Consider the following 12173-nt stretch of genomic DNA (forward strand, 5'->3'; position numbering starts at 1 on the left):
AAAGGGAACTGTCCTAGTCAGTTGAGCGAGGATATTCAGAGTGTGGGAAACGTGGTTGGGGACGGGCAGAGGGACAGTGCTGGTGCAGACGTGAAAGTGGACAGTTCGGCTGGAGACACCAAAGCGTACATTTTGGATGGAGATGTGAAAGCAGACAGTCAATCTTTAGGAAGCTAGGAAATGAAATGACATAAAAAATTTAGCGCTGTGTGGTATTGTGAGACTTAAGTGTCTGAGCGGTGAGCAGCCGAGCGCCTGGTGTGAACTCTAACTTTCTGCGTAGATAACTTGTATTTCGCAAAGCGATTGTAAATGATTGAACTGTGTCAAATGGATATGTGCGCGAGTGTAACAGCAATTGTAATACAACCACTTTCGCTATTAGTTTGCTTCTGAATAAAAATTATTCTAACCAAATTGCAACTGTGTGGCCTCCATCATTTATGGGCCATTAATTTAGCTCCCCATATTATTATTAATGTTATTTTGTGTTATGTTAACTTTGTATTTCGCAAACTTGCCGTCAGCCAGATAATTTTACCAAAGGGTCACAAGCGTCTAATTAAGCCATGTAATGGGACATGTGTGGTTCAACCCCTAGACGAGTTTGAGCTAAGACATTTCTACGGAGAGGAACAGCATGTGAGCCAGAACATCTATGTGATGTTAGCTCGCATGCCCTGTGTTGAAAAGTTCAAGTTCCTCACTGAGATATTGTTTTTTACCTAGTTTACTGAACATATATATCTTTCCTTCTGTCCTTTGTACTTTCTTTCTGTCCTCTTTACTTTGGTAATCATTGTTGCCATAACCGCATCATGGCCACTGACACCATTTTCGATGTGTTCATCCTCAAAGAGGTCAAGTCTATTTGTTGCCATTAGATCGAATATCTTTTTGTTATGAATGGGGTTCCTAACTATCTGTTCTAGGTAGTTTTAGAGAAGGCATTTAGTAATATTTCACAGGATATCTTATCATGCCCATCACTAAAAAACTGTAATTTTCCAATTAACTGTTAGATGACTACAGTCTCCACCAATGATTACAGTATGATTGGGGAAATTATGTACCAGGTAGCCGTACCGTAGGTGCAACCACAATGAAGGGGTATCTGTTGAGAGGCCAGACAAACATGTGTTTCCTGAAGAGGGGCAGCAACCTTTTCAGTAGTTGCAGGGGCAACAGTCTGGATGATTGACTGATCTGGCCTTGTAACACTAACCAAAACAGCCTTGCTGTGCTGGTACTGCGAACGGCTGAAAGTAAGGGGAAACTACGGCTGTAATTTTTCCCGAGGGCATGCAGCTTTACTGTATGGTTAACTGATGATGGCATCCTCTTGGGTAAAACATTCCGGAGGTAAAATAGTCCCCCAATCGGATCTCCAGGCGGGGACTACTCAAGAGGATGTTGTTATCAGAAGAAAGAAAAATGGCGTTCTACGGATCGGAGCGTGGAATGTCAGATCCCTTAATTGGGCAGGTAGGTTAGAAAATTTAAAAAGGGAAATGGATAGGTTAAAGTTAGATATAGTGGGAATTAGTGAAGTTCGGTGGCAGGAGGAACAAGACTTCTGGTCAGGTGACTACAGGGTTATAAACATAAAATCAAATAGGGGTAATGCAGGAGTAGGTTTAATAATGAATAGGAAAATAAGAATGCGGGTAAGCTACTACAAACAGCATAGTGAACACATTATTGTAGCCAAGATAGACACGAAGCCCACGCCCACCACAGTAGTACAAGTTTATATGCCTACTAGCTCTGCAGATGACGAAGAAATTGAGGAAATGTATGAAGAAATAAAAAAAATTATTCAGATTGTGAAGGGAGATGAAAATTTAATAGTCATAGGTGACTGGAATTCGTCAGTAGAAAAAGGGAGAGAAGGAAACGTAGTACGTGAATATGGATTGGGTAAGAAACGAAAGAGGTGGCCGCCTGGTAGAATTTTGCACAGAGCACAACTTAATCATAGATAACACTTGGTTCAAGAATCATAAAAGAAGATTGTATACATGGAAGAAGCCTGGAGATACTGACAGGTTTCAGATAGATTATATAATGGTAAGACATAGATTTAGGAACCAGGTTTTAAATTGTAAGACATTTCCAGGGGCAGATGTGGACTCTGACCACAATCTGTTGGTTATGACCTGTAGATTAAAACTGAAGAAACTCCAAAAAGGTGGGAATTTAAAGAGATGGGACCTGGATAAACTGAAAGAACCAGAGGTTGTACAGAGTTTCAGGGAGAGCATAAGGGAACAATTGAACAGAATGGGGGAAAGAAATACAGTAGAAGAAGAATGGGTAGCTCTGAGGGATGAAGTAGTGAAGGCAGCAGACGATCAAGTAGGTAAAAAGAAGAGGGTTAGTAGAAATCCTTGGGTAACAGAAGAAATATTGAATTTAATTGATGAAAGGAGAAAATATAAAAATGCAGTAAATGAAGCAGGCAAAAAGGAATACAAACATCTCAAAAATGAGATCGACAGGAAGTGCAAAATGGCTAAGCTGGGATGGCTAGAGGACAAATGTAAGGATGTAGAGGCTTATCTCACTAGTGGTAAGATAGATACTGCCTACAGGAAAATTAAAGAGACCTTTGGTGATAAGAGAACCACATGTATGAACATCAAGAGCTCAGATGGAAACCCAGTTCTAAGCAAAGAAGGGAAAGCAGAAAGGTGGAAGGAGTATATAGACGGTCTATACAAGGGCGATGTACTTGAGGACAATATTATGGAAATGGAAGAGGATGTAGATGAAGATGAAATGGGAGATATGATACTGTATGAAGAGTTTGACAGAGCACTGAAAGACCTGAGTCGAAACAAAGCTCCGGGAGTAGACAACATGCCATTAGAACTACTGACAGCCTTGGGAGAGCCAGTCCTGACAAAACTCTACCATCTGGTGAGCAAGATGTATGATACAGGTGAAATACCCTCAGACTTCAAGAAGAATATAATAATTCCAATCCCAAAGAAAGCAGGCATTGACAGATGTGAAAATTACCGAACTATCAGTTTAATAAGTCATGGCTACAAAATACTAACGCGAATTCTTTACAGACGAATGGAAAAACTAGTAGAAGCCGACATCGGGGAAGATAAGTTTGGATTCCGTAGAAATATCGGAACACGTGAGGCAATACTGACCCTACGACTTATCTTAGAAGCTAGATTAAGGAAAGGCAAACCTACGTTTCTAGCTTTTGTAGACTTAGAGAAAGCTTTTGACAATGTTGACTGGAATACTCTCTTTCAAATTCTGAAGGAGGCAGGGGTAAAATACAGGGAGCGATAAGCTATTTACAATTTGTACAGAAACCAGATGGCAGTTATAAGAGTCAAGGGGCATCAAAGGGAAGCAATGCTTGGGAAGGGAGTGAGACAGGGTTGTAGTCTATCCCCGACGTTATTCAATCTGTATATTGAGCAAGCAATAAAGGAAACAAAAGAAAAGTTCGGAGTAGGTATTAAAATCCATGGAGAAGAAATAAAAACTTTGAGGTTCACCGATGACATTGTAATTCTGTCAGAGACAGCAAAGGCCTTGGAAGAGCAGTTGAACGGAATGGACAGTGTCTTGAAAGGAGGATATAAGATGAACAACAACAAAAGAAAAACGAGGATAATGGAATCTAGTCAAATTAAGTCAGGTGATGCTGAGGGAATTAGATTATGAAATGAGACACTTAAAGTAGTAAATGAGTTTTGCTATTTGGGGAGCAAAATAACTGATGATGGTCGAAGTAGAGGGGACATAAAATGTAGACTGGCAATGGCAAGGAAAGCGTTTCTGAAGAAGAGAAATTTGTTAACATCGAGTATAGATTTAAGTGTCAAGAAGTCGTTTCTGAAAGTATTTGTATGGAGTGTAGCCATGTATGGAAGTGAAACATGGACGATAAATAGTTTGGACAAGAAGAGAATAGAAGCTTTCTAAATGTGGTGCTACAGAAGAATGATGAAGATTAGATGGGTAGATCACATAACTAATGAGGGAGTATTGGATAGGATTGGGGAGAAGAGAAGTTTGTGGCACAACTTGACTAGAAGAAGGGATTAGTTGGTAGGACATGTTCTGAGGCATCAAGGGATCACCAATTTAGTATTGGAGTGCAGCGTGGAGGGTAAAAATCGTAGAGGGAGCATGGAGAGCTGCATCTAACCAGTCCTCAGGACTGAAGACCACAACAACAACATTCAGTTACATCAGGAGATGAATCTGTTCAGTGTTAGAAGGACCCAGTCCGCCCCAGTAGCTGAGTGGTCAGCGTGACGGATTGCCGTCCTCTGGGCCCGGGTTCGATTCCCGGCTGGGTCGGAGATTTTCTCCGCTCGGGGACTGGGTGTTGTGTTGTGTTCATCATCATTTCATCCCCATCCGGCGTGCAGGTCGCCCAATGTGGCGCCGAATGTAATAAGACCTGCGATATGGCGGCCGGACCTGCCCCGCGAGGGGCCTCCCGGCCAATGACGCCAAACGCTCATTTCATTTCAGAAGGACCCAATTATCATTTTATCCCCACCCGTGATATTGAGTCCTGCCCAAACAATCTCACATGTAGCTTCAAGCTCTAGCTCAGTGGATTTGAGTTTCTTGTCCACTTCTTTGACAGTCACTGGAATGGTCCAATTATGACCTAGAAGCCCAGATTGACTGGCATCATTTGTTCCAACATGCATCACAATCTGCAGTTGCTTGCACCCTGTTCCCTCAATGGCTGCTGGAACAGCTTCTTCAACAAGTTGATGAAGTCCCCAGCATAACACATAGTGCATCTGGTGTCTTTTCCCGTCCCTTGCTACTAGTTTACTAAGGAGTACCACCATTTGCAATACATTTGAACTGCCGACGATTAATAGACCCCTACCCTTCTACATTTGCCTCCTCTTCACACTGGACAGAACAGGTTTCCCTAAAACAGGTGAGTCACACTGCCTCAATTTCAGTTTCAGAGAAAGAGAGCACCTCACACTTGTTGGTTAGGGGTATCAGTACAACACCCTGAGTCCTCTCTAGTCCCTGTCCATCCTGTACGGGAGACCTAGCTCTACCATTGACACAACACTCAAAGTCAAGTGGATGAGTAATGACAGGAGACAGGATCCACAGGAGACAACAGTGTGTGAGATACCTCTGGTACCAGTATCACAGTTACACGATTCTTGGGATCTCTTCAAACACACCAGATTGTGGCAGCTGCCAATCATTTGGCAATAGTCTGGGTGATTTACAGTTGCAGGCAACATCAACCAATTCATCCCATGTTCGAGATCACTGTTCACAGTGGGGACCCCATTCCATGTTCCTAACAAAAAAATTTAACAGTAGCAGAGAAACAGTGCAGTGAGGAAGAAATGAGAAAGGAGGCAGTAGTAATATTAATAATAATAATAATAATAATAATAATAATAATGACATGTGTGCAGCTAGGTCAGAAGCACCACCAGCTCAGAGCCCAGCCACCTAGTGCAAGTCTTCTTACTTGATGCCACGTCGGTGAGCCTCACACCTCAGTAGTGTGTTTTCATTTTGCAACATGCAGTTGCAGCTGTAGTGGTTATAAAGCTAAGTACTGACAAACTTATTTGTGCACATGTTATACATTTATTAAATTTAATATTTTCAGCAGTGTTTCATGTGGTTTGTGATGAAATAATGATTTAATAAACTTTTGGAAACATTCACTCACTGTTTAGAGTTTTTTGGTGCATTGAAGTTGTTTAGTAAATTTTGTGCTTTAGTTTTCAGCTGAAGTTTCTTATTGGGTCTAGTGAAACATTCAGTAAAATTTTCATTCACTGTTTTAACTTCGTTGAGAGTTTCAGTGCCCGCTTGAATTTTTGGTTTCAGCTAACAATTTGCTATTGTTAGTTCCATAAATAGTTCTACTGGTATAACTGAACTTAGGTAATGCAGACATACAGTTTTTTTTTCAGTAACTGTAAAATTTTACCATGAGTGAGAAGTGTGGGCTCTGTCTTAGGTTTGTGAGTAGTGGATTTCGGGGTGGGATTTGTTCAAAGTATTTTCATTGTGGGAGGGGGGGGGGGGGGGGGGTGATTCAATGGGGAAGCCAGTGGGCATTCTAGTGAGATCCTCTCCTGGGAATGCAGAAACTGCAGTAGAAATAAGTTGATAGAGGTACAGGAGCATAAGATCTGTGCCCTTCAGGTGCAGTACAATGCGCAAAGGAGGAACAAGAAAGGTTGAGGAGGGTGAAGGGTGGGTGGGGAATGGGAACTGGCAGTTGGCAAGAAGGTAGCTAGGAGGAGGAGGTATTCAGACAGTTATACTTTGCGTATATGCATAGAGTTGACCAGTTGTTAGAGCTGATGTGGAGAGGAGCCTCTTGTAGCTGTAGAAGTAGGGAACATGCAGCAGTCCTCAAGAGTTAGGAAGTCTAGGTCAGTTGCAAAGTCTGACAGAAAGAAGAAGGTTCGCTAGGTAGTTCGCACAGTGAGGTGTGGGCCAGCAGTTGCAGGAAGTGTTGGTGAGTGAGTACCAGGTTACCAGCATTGTGCAAGGTTGGCTCAGGTGACTGACAGCAGAGGGGAGTTATGTATGAATTTTACGAAGGAGGGTCAGGTAGTGAAAGTGGGTGAAGCAAGGAACTGTCTTGATAGGGACGGGGAATATGATGCAGGTAGTGACCTGGTAAAGATAGCTACTCAAACTGGTGGCACTAATGTGCATTTTGTGCAACTGTTTCAGCGTCATGATCAGCCTCATCTTAATGTGACTGTTGAGCGCGTTAATGTGGGGCTGGAGAGGGTGCTGATGGCAGAGGGCATGGGTCGCATTTCAGTGGTGCCATTTGGGTCTATCAGTAGATCGGGTTTCACTAGGCATGGCCTGCAACCTCAATAGGTGTGGGAAGGGAAGGCTGGCAAAGCTTGCAGGTGACAGTGTAGTGGGTGGAGGTGGGATCACTCATGGAAAAATTCCTGTAGTAGTTGGTGTTAGAGCTGCACCTTTTTTAGGTTGAAGTCAGCTAATAGGTATACCTGCTTAAAGGAAGTCCCTCTAACTAAGGGCTGACCTTCGGAGGACGTCATGTTTCCAAGAAGAGAAGGAATTAGCATATTTCATCAAAATATAAGAGGTATTAAAGTAAGTGAACTGCTTATAGACGTTGACTCTGAAATTCTTGGTATATCGGAGCACCACTTAAATAATTTGACAATTCAGAGGATTCCTTTACCATGATACAGATTAGCTGGCTGTTTTTCAAGGAGTTCCTTGCGGGGCGGTGGAGTGGCTATGTATGTAAAAACCAGTATTCCATTTGAGTCCACAGACGTATCACAACACTGCACTGAGCAGATATTTGAGTGTTGTGCAGGAGCAGTTGAATTTAGTGAAACTAAACATCTAATTATTGTTGTTTATAGGTCCCCTGACTCTGACTTCAGAGCATTTCTGTTCAAGCTAGAGAGGGTTCTTGAGACACTTTGTAGGAAGTACCAGAAACTAGTCACACGTGGTGACTCCAATACAAATTTTGTATATGTTGGTGCAAGAAAAAGGATGTTGGTAAATCTCCGAAATTCATATGATCTGATGCAGACTGTGTTTTTTCCAACTAGGGTGCAGGGGAATAGTAGCACAGGGATCACTGTTCCTTATTTAGATAAATAATGTGCCCCAGAACATTGGCTCAGTTTCAAATAGAGCAGTTCATGACCTAAGTCCGTGGCTTGTAGAAAATGAACTAACGCTAAACCACAGTAAGACTCAGTTTTTACAGTTTCCAACACAGTTCAACAAAACCTGATGTTTTAATTCACAGAATAGTCATATGATTAGTGAAGCTGAACAGTTCATGTTTCTAGGCATTTAGATAGATAGTAAACTATCATGGAAAGCCCACGTTCAAAATCTTGTTCAAAGACTTGATGCTGCCATTTTTACTATTCGAACGGTATGTGAAGTGAGTGATCATTCAACACGAAAATTAGTCTACTTTGCTTATTTTCATTCACTTATGTCGTATGGTATTATATTTTGGGGTAACTCTACCCATTCTAAAAGGATATTTTTGGCACAGAAATGGGTGATTCGGGCAGTAAGTGGTGTAACCTCTTGTAGACCCCCCGTTCACAAGTCTGGGTATTTTGACATTGGCCTCTCAATACATATATTCCTTACTGTCATTTCTCGTTAACAATATTAGCTTATTCCCAAGAATAAGCAGCTTTCACTCAGTTAATACTCGGCAGAAATCAAACCTGCATTTGGATTGGACTTGGAACTCTTGTGCAGAAAGATGTACATCCATTTTCAATAAGCTACCACTCAAATTCAAAAATCTCAGCAGTAATCTACGCGCTTTCAAATCAAAACTGAAGAGTTTTTTCATGGATCACTCTTTCTATTCTGTCGAGGAGTTCCTTGAAAAATTAAGCTGATTCTTGTTGTATTGTTGATTGCATTACTTAAATTTATGGAGAGACTTTTTTTGGGTTCACAAACATTTTATTTTTATCTGTTGTTACTTTTATGTTGTAATTTCATGTACTGACACATTCCATGACCTTGGAGATTTGCTCCTCAATTTGGTCCTACAGAACTTGGTGTGTAAATAAAAATAAAAAAATGACAACACAACACACAGTCCATGAGCAGATGAAATCTCAAACCTAGCTGAGAATTGAACCCAGGCCCCTCACATGGCATTCAGCTGTGTTGACCACTCGGCTATCGAGGTGGACAAGCAGAGAGTGACAGTGAGAGAGATAAAGTAGCAGTGAAACAGGATGCAGAGGGAGTCAAAGAAAAAGGAGACACTGGTGGAGGCAGAGAAAGGCAGAAGGGAAGAATGTAAAGAATAGAGCCCCCAGCTTCAATAGGAGAGAAAGAAACAAGTGTGGAGAGTGGCACCAAAAGAGAGGAGGCTACATGTCCACCAGTCACCGATTTTGGAAGGAGGGGGGGCAGTGTTGACTTTTGTCAGTTTTCCCCTATTGCCCTATGCCCATGTGTTAAAAAATTTGCCCAAGTTCTTCCATCCTCTATACCAAGGTGCTAAAGTCAAGTTAGGGATCAAAATACTGAGCAAACTCTCGCTAAGAACATGTGGAGAGGAGACAATTGTGGTTGAAGAGAAAGACAGCAGACTGTAAGCGAGAAAGAGAGAGACAGTAACAATGGCAGGGGAAAAGAATGTGACAAAGAAAATGGCAGTGGAACAGAGATACAGTGAAAGCAACAGAGGAGACAGTGTCAAGAGAGAGACAGAAGGGATGAAGACAGTGGCAGTGGGAAAAACAGACAGGAAAAATTGTGAATGAGAGAAAAAGGAGGCCACGGGACACATATAGACAGTGACAAGACAGGGAGACGCTGAATATTGAGACTTCTCTACAAAGAGAGACTGGGTAAAAGGATTCAAAATGTTCAGTGTTAAAAGAGTATGAATATGTTTGCATGCCAAAAATTTTGGTGAGGAAGGTGGAATGTGGTTCCCCTCTTCTCTGTTAATTTCTTAAAGTAGAACATATTCACCTCTTTTTCTGCTGGTAAATATATAGCCCAGTTCATCAGATGTATCACATATTGACAAGTCATGTAAATGTGATCATGTGCAATATTTATTGTAATAATAAAGCTGTAGCAGGTACTTTATGATAAACATTTGTATTGCTTCCAGTTACATCTACATCGATACTCTGCAAGTCACCATACTGCACGTGGCTGAATGCAGCCTGTACCACTACCAGTCATTTTCTTTCCTGTTCCACTCGCAATCAGAGTGAAGGGAAAACAACTGTCTAAATGCCTCCATATGTACCCTAATTTCTCGAATCTTATCTTTGTGGTCCTTACACGCAATGTGTGTTGGCAGCAGTCGAATCGTTCAGCAGTCAGCTTCAAATGTCAGTTCTCTAAACTTTCTCAATAGTGTTCCCCAAAAAGAATGTTGCTTCCATCCAGGGATTCCCATTTCAGTTCCCGAGGAACCTCCATAACAGTTACGTGTTGTTCAAACCTACTAGTAACAAATCTAGCAGCCTGCCTCTGAATTGCTTAAATATTTTGCTTCGGCAATACTCAAGAATAGATCATACCAGCATCCTAAATGTGGTCTCCTTTACAGGTTAACCAATATTTCCTAAAATTCGCCCAATAAACCGAAGTCAACCATTTGCTTTCCTAATCACAGTTCTCACATGCTCGTTCCATTTCATATCGTTTTGCAGTGTTACACCCAGATATTTAAACAATTTGACTGTGTCAAGTAGGACATTAGTAATACATAACTGAACATTACATGTTTGTTCTTCGTATTTATCCACACTAAATTCTAGAAATTTTGTCCAAGTCTTCTTGATATCTTCCTAAAGTCACTCAACTTTGACACCTTACCGTACACTACAGCATCATCAGCAAACAGTCACAGTTTGCTGCCCACCCTGTCCACCAAATCATTTATGTATATAAAGAACAACAGCAGTCCTATCACACTTCCATGGGGCACTCCTGACAATACCCTTGTCTCTGATGATCATTTGCCATTCACCTTCATTAACAGAGTGCAATGGGGCATTGTGTCAAATTCTTTCCGGGAATCTACAAATATGGAATCTGCCTGTTGCCCTTCATCCATAGTTCGCAATATATCATGTGAGAAAAGGGCAAGCTGAGTTTCACACAAGTGATGTTTTCTACAACCATACTGATTTGTAGACATAAGCATCTCAGTATCAAGAAAGTTTATTATATTCAAACTAAGAATATGTTCAACAATTCTGCAGCACACCAAAGTTAGGGATATTGGTCTGTAATTTTGCTGGTTTGTTGTTTTACCTTCTTATATACTGAAGTCACCTGCATTTCTTTCCAGTCATTTGGGACTTCGTGCTGAGCAAGAGATTCATGATAAATGCAAGCTACATAGGAAGCCAATGCTATGGAGTACTCTTTGTGAAACTGAATTGCGATTCCACGTGGACCTGGTGAGTTACTTGCTTTCAAACCTTTCAGTTGTTTCTCTATGCCAGGGATGCTTACCACTATGTCATCCATTCCAAAGTCTGTCTGATGGACAAATGACGATATGTTTGTATGATTCTCGTATGTGAATGATTTCTTGAACATGAAATTTAAAACTTTGGGTTTTGTTTTGCTATGTTCAACTGCCACACCAGATTGGTCAACAAGGGACTGAATGCAAGCCTTAGACAGGCTTAACAATTTTTCATAGGATCAGAATTTTCTCGTCCCAATATTCACCCCAAAGGCCCCCTCCCCCCATTAAAACATTAAGCTGCTCCTTTTATTTTGTAATCTGTAGAAGATGATGAATAAATGACTGAATATGATACAAAGTAATAAAAGAACTATGGTTCATTAGACCACTTTTTGCTGGAAGATATTTCTTTAACAGGTTACCAAATGATATAAATAATTTCCATAGAAAACCTTTGTAGGAGATTTAAAACAGTTATTAATTCACTTAATGATTTCTAAACTTCATTATTTGTTATAGATGAATGCATAGTTTTTTGGGGATGTGTACTGATAAAATGCTCTCAGACTTCCAGCCACATAGAGTGTTTAAAATCCATGAAATCATGGATTTAAACCACTCGACATGGCTGAAAGCCTGAGAAATTTTTTCCATTATTTGTTGTATAATTTTTTTACATACATATATTTCTAGCATACCAGCAGCCACAAATATTTGCTTAAAGATATCTGACCCATATTAGCTAGTGTGTTATTTCTGTGTATATTATATTTAAGATATGACTATTAATGTGGATGTCAAAAAATGATTATGTTCAAGACTGTAAAGCTGTTATGGGCATGTAAAGAGTGTTATTATCGCCAAATAACAAACATCCGACAAAAATATTTAATTTGGCAACTTTACTGTAAATAAAAAATTGAAACAATCACCTCTTATTGCTTCTATTTGATTCTTCTTTGCCTTCTCTGACTCCAGTAACTTCCTTTTGTGCAAAACAATTATTTCCAGCCTCTTTATACGTAACTGTAAGTTGTTTCTTTCAGGTACCATGGGAAACAAGTTATACACCGCCTGTGAAAATGAATCTACTCAATGAAAGTATCAGTACTAAGTACAGACTATTATAATGAATGTTATAAGCCTGACAAGTCTTTTTTGGGATTCATAACACTAAACTATA

At 40.6% G+C, this 12173-nt stretch overlaps 1 protein-coding gene across 1 annotated transcript in view; it reads right to left on the reverse strand.

The window, feature by feature from the left end:
- The window catches only part of LOC124712078 (putative uncharacterized protein DDB_G0271606), a 253374-nt gene that overhangs the window by 185005 nt on the left and 56196 nt on the right, over window positions 1–12173 (reverse strand). The gene's annotated exons all lie outside the window — the stretch shown is intronic.

Source organism: Schistocerca piceifrons, chromosome 8, assembly GCF_021461385.2.
Source record: "Schistocerca piceifrons isolate TAMUIC-IGC-003096 chromosome 8, iqSchPice1.1, whole genome shotgun sequence".
Classification (NCBI taxonomy): domain Eukaryota; kingdom Metazoa; phylum Arthropoda; class Insecta; order Orthoptera; family Acrididae; genus Schistocerca; species Schistocerca piceifrons.